This window comes from Pinus tabuliformis, chromosome 8 (genome assembly GCF_031772625.1).
Source record: "Pinus tabuliformis cultivar Carrire ecotype Pingquan chromosome 8, CPIR1, whole genome shotgun sequence".
In the NCBI taxonomy this organism is placed as follows: Eukaryota; Viridiplantae; Streptophyta; class Pinopsida; order Pinales; family Pinaceae; genus Pinus; species Pinus tabuliformis.
In genome coordinates, this window is record NC_142294.1 from 796,048,007 (window position 1) to 796,064,193 (window position 16,187).

Consider the following 16,187-nt stretch of genomic DNA (forward strand, 5'->3'; position numbering starts at 1 on the left):
AAAATACCTTAACTTTGGGTCGATCAACTTTCTCATAGCAAAGCTTATTTATTGTATTAAAAGTCATTTGTAAGGGGTTGGAGTTTCTGGGAATAGCGTGGAGAAAAACTCAGCACTTTCATTGTACAGTTTTGGCTTGGAAATTAATAGAATGATGCAGCTCTGATTCATGAGATCCCTGTGGTGTGAGTTTAGCAAATGTGTTTTTCTTTCTATGTTTCATATGTATTCTGTTATGTTTACCATCCATTCATAATCATTTCTGGTTGAATGCTCTTAAGTAGAAGAGGTAGAATTCAGTTTATGCTCTGCCTTGTAAAGCATTCATATTTTGTGTATCTTCTTCTGTCTGAAAAGGATTCATGTATATGCCCTTTTTAGCTTTTCTCAATAGTCTTTCCACTCCATTTTATTTAAATCTGATTGCTAAACCTCCCGCCTATCTTGCCTCACGAAATATCCTGTGTCTTTGATTTAATTTCCCAACTCATGTGGTCCTTTGGTCCCACACAGCCCAGAAAATTCAATCATTCAAAAATCGCCTTTTTCCATATCTATTTACTAGCCTAAAATCAATATTTAGTTTAAGTCATCTCAGACCATATTGTTTATTCCTCACTGAGCATGACTCGGAGAGAGCCCTCTCCTATTCTGGTAAGGCTAGCTACCAGACTGAGCATGGTTTGTGGTTACCCTAAATTATGTCTTCTTTCAGCCTATGGCAGATTTAGGCTCTAACATGCCTTATGCACAACTCACAGGAAACTTCCACCTTACACAGTGCACAAGAAACTTCTACCTTACACACAACGCACATGCAACTTCGACCTTTCTCACACAACATAGCTCTTGGGGCCTCTTACATCTACATAGGCACTCTCATCCTTTCTCTACAGAACAAGATCTCTCTCAACCTTACACAACAGTGCACTCACACAAAGATTTTCCACTTAGCTCACTAGAAACTATGTTGCTTCCCCTTATTTTTCTCATCTAAGCTCCTTGGTTTTGTTCCTCTGCTTCCCCCTATCGATGTTGCCACTCTGTCTTATATTCACATTGCTTGAGAGTGTACTCCTTGCATGGAAATTCATTCTTCTGTTGCATCACTTCTTACAAACTTTGTCGCTGCATTAAAAAATAAGAATGGGCTTCATTCACTTCACCATCTCATTGTGTGACTCTCCATGCTGAGAATTTAATCTTAGTCCACCTGCACACTGAACTGAGACTCCCCATGCCTACTCATGGCTCACAAAGCTTGACTGTACTCCCACATGGCTTCTCTGTGGACCATTGTCCTTGTTTCCTTATCTCATACTTTTCTGTTGATCTTTGACAGTTGCCATTTATTCCAGTGATCAACTCCTTTGCCGTCATTTACTCTTCAGCTGCCGAATCATCCAACCTTCAATACTCCTCTATGCTTCTACATCAAAGCTTTTACACCAGAGTGAAATATCGGAGCCCAATCATCTCATAACTCTTATTAAGAAGATGTTGTGATATTACAATATTTCAATTGGACTTTAGCCCCTTCTACTTAGATCCTTATCACATATCCACCATAGGACCACTGCAAGTGACCCTCGTTATAACACTTAGGTGCTAAGTCCTTTAGCATCCTGCCAGGGGCCTTTCACCTCGCGTTCTTTCTTTGTACCCTTGGTTTTCTGGGCTTCATGACCAAGTGCCAACAACATCAGAAACTTCAGTGATACTCCTTAGTTCATTGCACTTTGCTCCTTTGGAATTCATTTTATTATATGACCGAGCTGATGACTATCAACTTAATATCACATAAGAGTCTCTTTGTATTGTAACTTAACATGAAGTTTCTATTTTGTCCTAACACCTTTTGCTTAGTCCTTCACACATTTCTCACCATAGGACCAAGGGTTGTTACCTACCTCTTAGCCTTAAGGTGCTAGAGCCTTTAGATTCCTATCGGGGGCCATTTCCCCTTTGTTAACATCTCTTTGCCCCTAGTTCTTTAAGTTATTCTAGACCATGTGCTAGCCAAATATCAGAGACCCCCTTATCGAAACTTTATCAAGTGTTACAAAGTGCCGACATCTTCAATCCTCCAATCACTGACTTTCAATATGACATCATCACTACCACGTGGTGAATTCTTAGAGGTTACATGTGTCACCCAGATATGGCCCATTAGACCACCCAATATGGTTGATTATGTTTGCCACATGTCCTATCGTACTGCCACGCCATGATGACATCATCTACCACTATACATTATCAGATCCAATCAGATGTTGCAATGTGTCCTGTGGAGCCAACCAGACGCTGTCATGTTTCCTTATCGAGACCAATCATATGCCTCCACGTGTCTTACTAGAGGAGAGAGAAAAGGGCTCACCGACCTTCGGTTTTGCGATGAAATCCTTTTTTAATTCTTTATCAGTGTCCCTGACTGCTTTTAATGCTATCAGCGCTTCACCAATATTGTAACTTTTTAGAGGGTTCACACTTGGAAAGTTCCGATGTTGTGATCTTTGATATTTGATACACCAATGTGCCGATATCCAATTGTCAATACACCAATGTACTAATCTCTGATCTTCTGATCTATTGATATGTGATACAACTTTCTCCAACATTGCGACCGCTGATCTCCGATCTCTCTGGGCTTGTGATATGTGATCACCGATATGGTTGATGCTCTGCTGTTGTGATCACTGATATCTCTAGACCTCCAATATGCGATCACTGATATGGCCGATGCTTTGTTGTTGTGGTCACCGATATCTCTAGACCTCCGATATTCAATCACTGATATTCTTTCTCGCCTAAGGTTTCAAATCTCTGAACTTCAGTAGGCCATGAATTTTGATCGACGAGTCCATTTTTGGAATTCCACATATCGTTGAAAATATCTTCCAAATCACTTTCCAATGGAGAGGGTCTAATGTAGTCTTTGAGCCCATATACTACCTGTAATATGGCTCCAATATCTCTGACATTATTTTGCTCCTTGACTCTCCAAACAAATGGAATCACAACCACCAAGGTGATCCTTTGCACAAATCCTACAACTACCATGGAATTCCTCTTGTTCCATCACTATAATTGTCAGCTTATGGCTTCTCCAATAAGCCTACTACTATGATGATTCCGTACATGAAGCCTGAAACTACCATGAGATTCCTCCTCACCAACACATTAGTCATCATTTCATGGCTTCTTCAGTAAGCCTACTATTATGATGATTCTCTACTTAAATCTTGCAGTTATCATAGGTATCCTTCTGATCCATGAACAACCATGGGATTCCTCCTGGGCCATCACTGCGAACATCTGATGCGATAAGAATCCAAGCTAGTCTGGTTGATATTAATGCCAATACTCCTACCAGCAGTTAAGAAATGCTTATGCCAACAGTTAGGAAATGCCAACTGCCTAACACATATTCCCAACATGACTGTTGACATCAATGACAACACACATGCAAATGCCTTCACTAGGCCACTGGCCATCCAGACAATGCCAACTGTCTAACAATACCTGGGGATGTTGGAAAGAGAATTCGTCATATCCATGTATCATTGGATAACAAGGAAGTGGATCACCAAGCATCTATTATCGAGATGGATGGTAAGATTTGTTATCAATTTGTTTCTATTTTGATTGACCTTGGATCTAATCATAGTTATTTTAACCCTAACCTGGTGGATAAGTGTGGTTTGAGAAAAGAATTGCATGCAGAGTCTAGGTTAGTGGAATTTCTTATAGGTACTAAGAAAAGAATTCATGATTGGGTAAGAGCTTTTGCATTTGATTCGAATGGTATGCCTACATTAGCAAATATGAATGTACTTCTGTTGGGACCATACAATATGCTTCTGAGTATGGATTGGTTGTATCTTCACAGCAGTAAGGTGGATTGTTATGATAAGGCTATTGAGTGCTTGGATGATAATGGAGAAAAAATAATCTTGCCAAGGTAAGAATAAGGCTACATCAGTTAGAATGGTTACAACAATGCAGGAAAAGCGCAGTCACAGGAAAGGGTGTGTGTTATTTACAGTGCATATTTCCAGTGATAAGGGTAAGGATGTTGAGGAAGCAGAAGTCTTGAACATGTACCCAGTTCTACAATAGTTTTAGGATTTATTCCAAGAAAATGTTTTAGAGCCGCCACCTCACAGGGAAGTGGATTTTTTTATTGAGTAGTTACTAGGAGCAACACCAACATCAAAGACACATTATAGGATGGGCACTCTAGAGTTAGTGGAATTGAAGTTGCGGTTGAAGGAAATGCTTGATAAGGAATACATAAGGCCAAGTGTGTCACCTTGGAGTGCACCACTGTTGTTTCTAGAGAAGAAGGATTGTACTCTTAGATTGTTTATTTATTACAGGAAGATGCACAAGGTAATGATCAAGAATAGGTATTTGTTGCTGAGGATCGGTGACCTATTTGATCAACTGAAGGGAGAAGTGGTGTTCTTGAAGATTAACTTGAGATCATGATACCATCAAGTACGCATTAGAGAAGAGGAAATATACAAGACTGCTTTCTAGACCAGGTATGGGCATTATGAGTTTATTGTAGTTCCTTTTGGTTTTACTAATTATCCAAATACTTTCATGTGCTTGATGAATAGTGTGTTGTGTGCTTATCTTGGAAAATTTTGTTATTGTATTCATTGATGATATATTGATATATTCTAAGAATGAGGAAGAGCATGCTGAACACTTAGCAATAATATTGACATTTCTAAGAGAAAATTAGTTGTATGACAAGCTTAGCAAATGCATTTTATTTTAGATAGAGGTTCATTACTTAGGACATGTTGTCTCTAAGAAAGGCATAACAGTGGATCTAGAAAATATAAGAGCTATCATGGAATGGGAAGCTCCTAGGAATGTGGATGAAGTTAGATTGTTTATGGGGTTAGTAGGTTACTACAAGGGGTTCATCAAGAAATTCTCATAGATTTCCTATCCTATTACATTATGGTAGAGGAAAGGAAAGAAATTTGAATGGATAGAAGAATCTGTAACTAGCTTTGAGCAATTGAAGGAGTTGTTGACAAATGCTCTAGTTCTAGAGATTACAAATCCAGATAAAGAGTTTGTGGTATGTACAAATTCTTGCAAGAGAGGACTTGGTGGAGTCCTGATGCAGGAAGGACATGTAGTATGCTATGTGTCAAGGAAACTGAATGAGCATGAGTAGAACTATGTGACGCATGATCTTGAGTTGGCAACGATCATTCATGCATTGAAGATGTGTAGGAACTATCTTCTTGATAGGAGGCTCATTCTGATGAATGATTACAGTAGGTAAGATATTTGTTTGACCAAACTAATAGGAATGCCAAGAAAGATAGATGGTTGGACATGATCAATGAGTTTGACTTCAAGATTAGGTACATTAATGGAAAAGAGAACAAGATTGCATATGCTCTTAGCATAAGAGTACAGGTACATCACATAGCAATTATGAGTTCATATGGGATGGATTTATAGGATCAAATCTTACAGGAATGAAATCAAGATGATAGGTATAAGGAGCTTAGGCACATGTTACAACAATAGGGTACAAGTGATCACGATGTGAACTATTCTCTCACTATGGATGGTTTGGTCATATTTAGGGACATGATCTATATACTAGATAATAGTGAAGGAGTTATTTGCAGGTTTGGTTACACAGTTGGCCTTCAATACAACATATCATCTACACACAGATAAACAGAAAAAGAGGGTCAACAGGATTGTGGAGGACATGTTGAGAATGTATGTTATGCATCAACAATGAAAGTGGGAAGAGTATCTTCCACTGTTAGACTTTTCTTACAAAATGTGTATTAGGAGTCAATGAGAATGAGTCTATTTGAGGCACTTTATGGGAGGAGTTGTAATACTCGCATTAGCTAGAGTGATCTAGTGAACAGGGTAGTTATATGATCAGACATGTTGGAATACATGGAATATGAAATGCAAGTTATCAAGCACAATCTAAAGGCAACACAAGAAAGGAAGAAAATTTATGCAGATCAACACAGGGAATTTAGGGAGTTTTAGGTTGGGGAGCATGTGTATTTGTGCATCAATCCAAAGAAGAGATCCTTGAGGATTGGTTCATGTGTGAAGTTGGAACCTTAGTATTGCAGACCTTTCGAGATCCTTGAGAGGACTGGACCAGTGGCCTACAGATTCACACTGCCTCTGACAATGAAATTCCATGTGTCATTAATTAAAAGATATGTAAAGGATGTTGATCATGTGATTGGTTGGTCTCTATTTTAGGTTGACCCAGAAGGATAATTCTAGCCAAAACCTCAGTGCATATTATAGTGAAATATGCTCATGCTCTAGAACAAAGAAATTAAGCAAGTTAAAGTTCAATGGAAGAACTTTGGGACTGATGAAGCTACATGGGAGGTGGTTGATTAGATGCAAAATATGTATCCTTCATTATTTGTCGATGAAGGAAAATGATTTTTTGGTATATGTACATATTTATGTATGGTTGTTATTTTAAATACTGTAATGAGTTGTGGGATAAAGATCCAATAAGCATTATGGGTGTCATGTTATTATGTTTGTCATGTTGGTTTCTTTTCAGCAAGTTGACCATTGTAAATACTGCATCGAGCTAAGTTATAGCGCTCCATAAGTAGTATGTTTTGGTTTTCAGTGGTCTTGCTGGTTGCAAGTGCCATAGAACACTGAGGACGGTGTTCCCCTGAGGAGGAGGGGTCTGTAAGAGCCTCGGGTTAAAAGTTCATGTAATAAAGTCAATAAAGGAAAAATAAGACCCAGGCCACGGGACACTTATTCCAAGATTAATTTTGGGCAAAACATCCTAGTGGGTGTTCATTTGGTTTATTATGGCTAAGGGGAAATTGGGAAAGGCATTTACAAAGTGTTAGACAAACTTGAATCAAGATAGAGTCAAAGTTGACCAGGTTAAACAGTGATGGGCACATGGTATTGTGCACCCATAGTATTCTGCCCATGGTATTATATGTAATGGAGCTTATAAAAGGGTGGAAGGACTTCATTGTAATGTAAGGCATAGAGGTGAGCAGTGAAGGCTCACTTGGTTGGATTGGCCAAGGTTTTGGCCAAGGATAATGAAATTTCATTATGGTTGGGTTTTTCCCCAGATTTGGGGTTTTCCCAGATAAACATGTGTGTTTATGGTTGTTGCTAGTTATTTCTTATATATATTCTTCTCGGTAATTATTAATGTTATGCGGTAAATTTCTTAACACAAAGGTTTGAAAAAGGAAAAGAGGCAATAATTGGCATTTTATTTACGAGAAAAATGGAAAATAGGAGAAAATGAAGGTGAAAGGTCACAGGTTGCATGTAAGGAGGAAATTGAAGGAAAATTGAGGAAAATTGAAGAAAATAGAGGCATCATTAATAAAAAGGCTTCTGAGGATTAGTACATATCCTTTTGAAATTTTGGGTTGGAGCTCTCTCTCTATTATCTCTCTCTCTCATACTCTTCCACACTTAGAGCATTCTTGGAGCACTCTAGCATTGGAGAAAGGAAGGGAAAGGAAGGAAAAGGAAGAAAAGGAAGAAAAAGGAAGCAAATATCAAGCAAGGAAGAGTTGGATCAAGCTAATACAATGGGATTACTTGTAGGTGTCAGGTTGCATGTATGATTCTCTTGATAGTTTTGGCATGCATGGTATATGCATGTGTGTATTTGGTTCTCTTGCTATCATTGGCATGGGTTTTTCCAAGTGTGACAAATTTTTCAATCTTACCTTTCCATTTCCAGATAGCCATGGTGTGATGGGGTTCTTTCATTTGTTAGAGTTGGATTTTCTGATGGTTTTGGAACTGAGTGAGGTGATCTTAAGAAAATTCCCAAGGGCCTAGAATCCCTTGACCAGTAATGGTAAGATACATGGTAAACCCTTATGGTGGAGACAAGCAAATTACTCAAGGTATTAGTGAAGAAATCTGGAGGCATCCATGCTTGTTTAGGCCTAGTGATCCCTTGACCGATAATGGTAGGATTGCAGTAAAGCATGGTAGTGTATGTTTCTTGTTTGGGCCTAGGAATCCCTTGACTGGTAATGGTGGGAGACACAGTAAAGACTGGTTGTATAGATGAGGGTTTCGGGTCTAGAAATCTCTTAACCAATAATGGTGGGATATGTGATAAAGCTTAAGGAATCCCTGGTTGATTTTGTTTTGAGTCCCACATTCATGCTTGGAATATGGAACGGGGGTGATTGGATGAAAGAAATATTTGGTTCAACCCAATCTATGGTCAGGTGGTACGTGGAAGTCCCTCACCTGGTTCACTTTTTCATATGTTAATAAGAGCTATTTTCTCTCTTGTATTTCATGAGTATTTATACTTTTTATTATGTGACTTTGATGATTGTTCTATCATTGATATGATTTTGGTTATATGATGGTTATAAGCATGGTTTTATGGCAGACTTTAGTTATGGCTCTCATCACGTTTTTATTGGTAAATGAATGGTTAATGAATGCATGACCTAATAGATGAAAATGCAACTATTGAGAGAAGACATAAGACCTTCTTGATGATTCTCAGATAAGTATGAGATCCCTATGACCAAATATGTAATTATGATCTGTTGATTACATGTTCATGATTTGTTTGATGAAATGTCTGTCATGGTTGGGATGGGTCAGGGTAAATCCTTGATCAAGTTTTTATTTAAAGGCTTTGTCTTGATGTAATTTATTGTTATGGAAAGTTTTATTAAGTTCTGGGAAGTGGTCTAGAGACTAGCCCTGAAAAAGTGCTTCAGATCTCGTGGTCATAGGCATAAAACTAAATGAAAAAGACTGCAGTCACTACCTTGTGGGATTATGCATGTTATTGGAGGGTTACAATTGAATTTTTGTAGTGCTGTGCCAATGTTTGGGAGTCTAGGACATTGAAAAAGATGCTTAAATTAGGGTCTGGGCACCTGGAAGGGTGGTGTAGCCCTTGGGGGTCCTGTAGCACCTGAGGGAAGTCAGTAAGGTTTTGTTTTTATCGATTCCACTTCCTTAAGGTGATCTAGGAGGTTGAGTCATAGTAAATCTTCATCGCATATTTACCCCATTGGACTTGTGAACTTAGGTAAGTGTGGGAGGAGGGTGTTACATACACAGTGTACCACCCATGATCGTGACCCCACCAATGATGTATGCTATTTTTGGTGAACTTAGTGGATATACTTCTAAATATGAACACAAGGTGACTGGGGAAGATTACCCTGGAACATTAATAGATGAACCTACTCCATCTTTGGTTTTTTTGGTACTCATATTCATGAGAGTTCTTGGAACCTTCTTACTGAGGTTCAGGTGAAACTCAAGAGTAATTGTAATTGTAACATTAGGTTTTCTCTCTCTTATATCCCTTCAATATTGGGTTTCATCTCTACCTAGTTGTGGCTATTAGGCAGAGCCTTTTCCCTTCACTACTTGCTGATCTCTTTTAGATTTTTTTTTAGTTTTAGGTATGTGCTCTTTTCTAGTGAGATGCATATATATATATACTATATATATATATATATATATATATATATATATATATATATATATATATATATATATATATATATATATATATATATATATATATATATATATATATATATATATATATATATATATATATATATATATATATATATATATATACATATACATATATATATATATATATATATATATATATCTATATATATATATATATATATATATATATATATATATATATATATATATATATATATATATATATATATATATATATATATACATATATATATACATATATACACACACACACACACACACACACACATACATATATATATATATATATATATAATCTAAAATTTTGTTAAAATATATCATTCGTTGTGGCTACCTTCAACCCTCGTCATTTTTCTTGGTGAAAATGAGGCCTTCCTCCACTGACTATGGAGGAATTATCTAGCTTCAATGAATCAGATCCCGCCACTTCATAAGAAAACCAGTCTCTAGTATCAAATATTAAATCACACAGTTCTTCCCAAGGGAATTTTTACCATGAATTTTTTTACTGAAGGTGTCTTGCCTCATTTCAATCTTCCACTTACTAATATTCTTGAGCTTGTTTTCATTTAGGCTGCACCCTTTCCTATCATGTCTTCATCAGTTTCCATCCCCATTGTCTCGATGACTATTGGTGGGTCATGGTATTTTTTGTACACCTTTTCTCCACCGCCACATCCCCCACCTACAACCAGTTCAACATAGTTGATTGGTTATTCTACAATTCAAACTATGCCTAGTCCAGGCATTCCAAATACACCTGCTATTGGTGGAGAAACATCTTCCTACCTCTACCCACTTTGTGTCAACCCTTAGGCCTTCGGATATCACCCCTATAGGTGTTGTTAGTACCTTAAACAATCTGTTTGGGTGGAATCCTTTGTTAAGTTCTAACCCCTAGGTAGTTATGTCTAGGGGAAATGTTTCCAGCATGTACATACCCTTTAGGGGAATGACAGTCCCTATACCTCCTATGATACATTCTAGTCCTTTGTTGATTGATCTATTTCATGTGGGTAGACATACTATCGGTGGTGGTCATACACCCATTGCGCCTTATGTGGCCAACATTATCCCTCAACTTAGTCCCGTTACATATATTTGCCCCCCACCTACTCAACAACTGTTGACTCATGGGGGGAACTTATATCCTAGGGGAAACCAATCCTTCATTACGTAGCCTAGTATGTCTGATGGCCTACCACTTAATATGACCCAACCTTCGCTATTAGGAAACTATTATCCATTGCAACCTTCCTACCCTGTTGGAAACCATTTCATGGGGGGGCCTCCTGGTCCCTCGAGTCATCCTACTCCTCCCTGGTCTGATTCGGGGGTACCTACACCTTTACCCTTTTTGGCTATTTTATACTTCTCAGATCTATAGAAGTTAATGAATGACCTCATCAACCATAACCTACTTTGGCCTCCAATCCCACATAAGATTCCTACAAAAATTTTGAATTTCGAAGATAAATAGGGAGATGGCCTAACAACACATGTCACAACTTGCCACCTTTGGTGTGTCTCAATCTCTATGATTAACGATAGTGTCCGGTTCAAACTCTTGCCTCACACCTTGACTGGAAATGCTACCAAGTGGTACATTGAGTTACCATGATCTTCAGTGAATAATTTCAATTCCCTTTCCATGGAATTTCTAATGCACTTTCAGTTATCCATCTCCTATGAAACCATAACAAAACTTCTGACTACCTTGCGCCAAGACACTTTCACACACATCTATGATCACATCCATGAATGGAGACATATACAAAGGCTTGTCAAGGCCCTGATTCCATATTACCTCTTAAAGATTGGTTCTGCACATCTCTTCTACCTCCCATCACAAAGGACGTTGCCATGGATGGTGTGGTTACTGGAGATCAATCAATTCGATGTGCCCAAAATTTAGATCTGATTTATTCACAATCTGGAATGCTTTATGATTTGATCCATAATGCCCCTAGAACTTCTAATCCTCCCACTACTCAGTAGCCTAGGGCTCATCTTGACGATATCATCGACACCACCTTTGGGTTTACTATAAAACATTTGAGTGAGCAAGATGCCTAGTTGTTTGTTACTACCAATCCCGTTCCTACTACCCAATATGCTACTCCTCTAATTGTTATGATCAACTCTATGTAGTCTACACAAAAACCCAACGGTAAGAAAAATAAGAATAAGAAAAAGGCCACTCCTTTTGAAGAACAACATGAAACCTAGAACAACCCAAATTAGAAAGCCATTGCTAGTGCCAAATATGGGAAAGCAAAGGAGAAAACTACCAAGTTCCCTTGAAATATATGTGTTGAGGACCACTTGACCTATAAATGTCCTTGTCTCCAAGAGTGCACAAACTTCCTTGCGCAAAAGGACACTGGTTGGGCCCCTACGGTCCTCAATAACACTTTTCCTGCTCAGTAGCAACAACAACATCTTGTATCGAACCCACCACCACCTCTGCAAGGGGGAAAAGACAGTTCCCATCCCCCTCCTTATAGAGAAGGATCATTAGTTGGTTACACCTTTGAAATAGTTGATTTACAAACATGATCCAAAAGCTATAGAAATCATATCCTAAACGCCTCAGACACTACCTTGAGTTCCATTGCACCTCCACAAAATGATCTACATATAGAAATGCATGTTGTTGACCTTGTGATTCGTCCCACAAAAGGGATAGTTTGACGTACGACACACAATCCATCTGCTCGCACTACCTAGAACTATAGTATTGTAGAGGATCTAGCAAAAGCGCCCTCTACGATGTTGGCTCTCAAAGTATTACAAACTTTCCGAGCAAAATGGAAAGATTTTCTTTTGGCTAGAGGTGGGATCGATCCTCAACATTCGAATCTAGAAATTTTTGACATGAATAGATCTAAACCTCACCTCTCCCATCATATTTCATTCCAAGTACAAGTTATGATGAAAGGCAAAGCCATTCACCACACCATCATTGATGAAGGTACATCAACCTCTGTCATGGCTACTTCGTGTTGGCTTACCTTGGGTTTTCCTGCTCTTTCACTATCTTAATATTCCCTTAAAGATTTTGATTGACACACTTTCACCCAAAAAGGATATCTTTCCAGCTACCCAATCACACTTGATGGGAAAACTATAATAGTGGAAATTGAAGTTGCATATCTCCATTTTGACTGCAATTTTATTTTGGGGCGTAGTTCGACCTATGCTATGACTGCCATTATTTCATTGGTTTTTTGGCTCATCCTTTTTCCTTTTTATGTGAAAATTGTAATTGTGGATCAATTGTCCTTCTGTACTCCTGATTTTCACTCGTTACCTAGTGACAACATTCCTTTAGTGTGTGGAATACCTGACTCTTATGTCAGTGTTGGTACTGGTCTTGTAAAGGGTTCTTTGCTCTTAGGTTGTTTTCCTCTCCCACTATCCATTCTATCATTGATTCCTATGGAGAGAAGATTTCGCTATCACCAATGCAACTTTCTTATCAGGTTATTTGGTCTGCATCTAACTCTCTATATGTTTTGGTCACAACCAATGTTACCTCATCCTCTCCAATCACTTCTCCCTCTAATGATATCCTTAATGAAGTCTTACCTTTGGATGAGGCTATCATGGAAATCATGTCTCTAGATGAGAAATCTTGGGATGATTTTCATCATTGCGTCTCAGTCTCTTACCCATATGACTTGAAAAAGAACTCTCTAAAAATCTTGTCTTTTGATTAGCTTGAGATTGTTCCTTCCAGCTACATGACTATTCAAGAGAACGATGCAAAAGGTAGCTTAGGTAATCTCTAGAAGACTTTAATTATCCACATCGTGATCAAGATAGGTATCATGGAAAATATTCAGATTGGAGCTAACTACACTCCCGAGGAGATGCGAGCTTCACCTGCTTATTTAAGGAATTCCGTGATGGTTTTTCTTGGTCTTATGAGGAAATGCCTGACATAGATCCATCTGTTGTCGAGAATGAGATCAAGAATTACATGGATGCCAAGCATATCCAACAAAGAATTCGACCAGTCCACCCTCAAAATATAGTTTCCATCCGAAAAAAGGTTGAAAAGTTGTTGAAAGCTAGTTTTTTCTATCTTGTTCCCCTCACAAAATGGGTATCTAATCTAGTTCCCATTGACAAAAAACAAGGAACCATCTAGGTATGCATCGATTACCATGATTTGAACACTAATTTTCCCAAATAAAATTATCCTACCATATTCATTAACTAAATTATTGAGAATTTTGCTGGATGAAAATCATTTTCCTTCGTGGATGGATTCTAGGGTTGTAACCAAATCACTATAAAATTGGTTGATAAGCATAAAAATTCCTTTATCTATCGTTGGGGTACCTTTTCATAATGCGAGATTCCATTTGGTCTTAACAATGTAGGTGCCAATTTTCAAAGGGTGATGGAATATGCTTTTCATGATATCAGACATATCATTTACGCATATTTGGATGACCTTTCTACTCATTCCAAGTTCCAGGCACAACACCTAGCTCATCTCAGAGCTATCTTTCTTAGGTGTTGGTTCTACCATATTTGTCTGAATCCACATAAGTGCATATTATTTATCAAATCTGGACATTTTCTTGGGTTCATTGTGTCAAAACATGGGATATGGGTTGATCCTGATAAGGTTAAGACAATTATAGAATTTTCCCCACCATAATCCCTTTCTCAACTCCAAAGTTTGCAAGGGAAGGAAAACTTATTATGTCATTTCATTGTCAACTATGTTGAATTAACTAAAGGTTTCATGCATTTACTAAATAAAGGAGTTTCCTTCTTGTGGGACGATTAGGCTCAAAGATCGTTTGATGCCTTGAGAAAGGCTCTTATTTCAACCCCACTTATGAGTCCTCCTGACTACTCACATTAAATTTTATTATAAATTGCAACCTCACCATCCTCCATTGGCATGGTTCTAGTTTAAGAAGATGACGATCATAGTGAGGAATAATAACACATGATCTATTATCTTTCGAAAGGTCAAACTGGACCAAAGCTTAGGCATTTGCATGTGGAGAAAATTTATTTGGCAATCTTTTCCATTATTAACTGCTTCCTACATTACATTCTTTTATGTCAAACTACTATCATTACCCTAGAGAACCCTATAAGACATATTTTGTCTCGTCAAATTATTGGAGGTAAATATTCCAAGTGGATAATTATCCTCTAGCAATTTGATTTGGCCTTCACCACTGCTAAGTCAAAGAAATATTTAGTCTTCAAAGAGCTATTGTCAGATCTTCCCAGAGTTGACACAAATGACGTGGCCCACAATCCCATGCCAGATGAATCATTCTATCTGGTTGAATCGTCTAACCCATGGTATAGAGATGTCTTTGTGTATCTTTAGACCCAATGATTCCACCTAGATTTATCAAAAGATGACCATCATCGCATCCACCACCAAGCCAAGAACTACTTAGTTCTAAACGATACCTTGTATCATCGTGACGTTGAATTAGTTCTTAGATGTTATCTCACACATGACGAAGAGGAACATGTCATAATGACTGCCATGTTAGGGCATGTGGCGGTCAGCTTTTGGGCATGGATACTGTGCAAAAAATCTTGTGTGTAGGATACTACTGGTCGAATTTGTTTAAAAATTACATTAATGTAGTCTAAAATTGTCATCATTGTCAAATTTATACAAGGAAAATGTGCATGCCCCATTCCTCCCTCCACCTGGTAGTTGTTGTCAATCCTTTCTCTAATTTGGGAATAAAATTCATCACTTATAATCCCACTTCAGCTAATGGTCACGATTACATCGTTGTCGCTATCGACTACTTCGTAAATAGGCCTAAGCCATTCCTACTTATAAGGCTGATGGCGAGATTGTCACAGTATTCCTATTTAATCAGGTCATTTTCCACTTCGGTGTGCCCTGCACATTCATTATAGTCCATGGTTCCCGCTTCCAGAATCATAAGATATTTGACTTAACTTCTATGCTTGGTTTTCGCGTAGATCACTCATCTTCATACTACCCATAGGCTAATGGCCAACTCGAAGTCGTCAATGGCATCCTCAAGACCATGATCCACTGGGGAGTATGAAATCATAAAACTAGCTGACATAGGATGATATATTCTATGCTTTATGCATATCTAATGTCGGTTAAAACTGCTATAGGCTTCATACCGTCTTAGCTTGTTTATGGCCTGGAAGTGGTTCTTCCACTCGAGTGTCGGATCTCGTCACTAAAAAGCGTTATTGAACTCCTACCTAGCACTCCTACCAAAGAGGAATACTTATTATCACTACATCATTTAGAAGACACTTTTTGTGATGCTGCACTAGCTCTCGAAGTGAATAAATGCTAAGTTAAGGCTCAATATGACAAACGAGTTAGGATTCGTTCTTACCAAGAAAGTGATTTTGTTTTGGTTTACGATCAAAAGCACGACCTCTTAAGGGCAGGAACACTTCAACCATTATAGATCAATCGCTACATTGTCACTAAGGTTATTTATAAAGAAGCCTATGAACTTCAGGACTGTGATGAAATCTCACTCTCTAAGCCTCACAATGGGCTCAATCTGAAAAAGTATTATGCCTAGTGTTTCACTAAGCGTATGCTTTGTAATTTTATGTATATAAGTTTT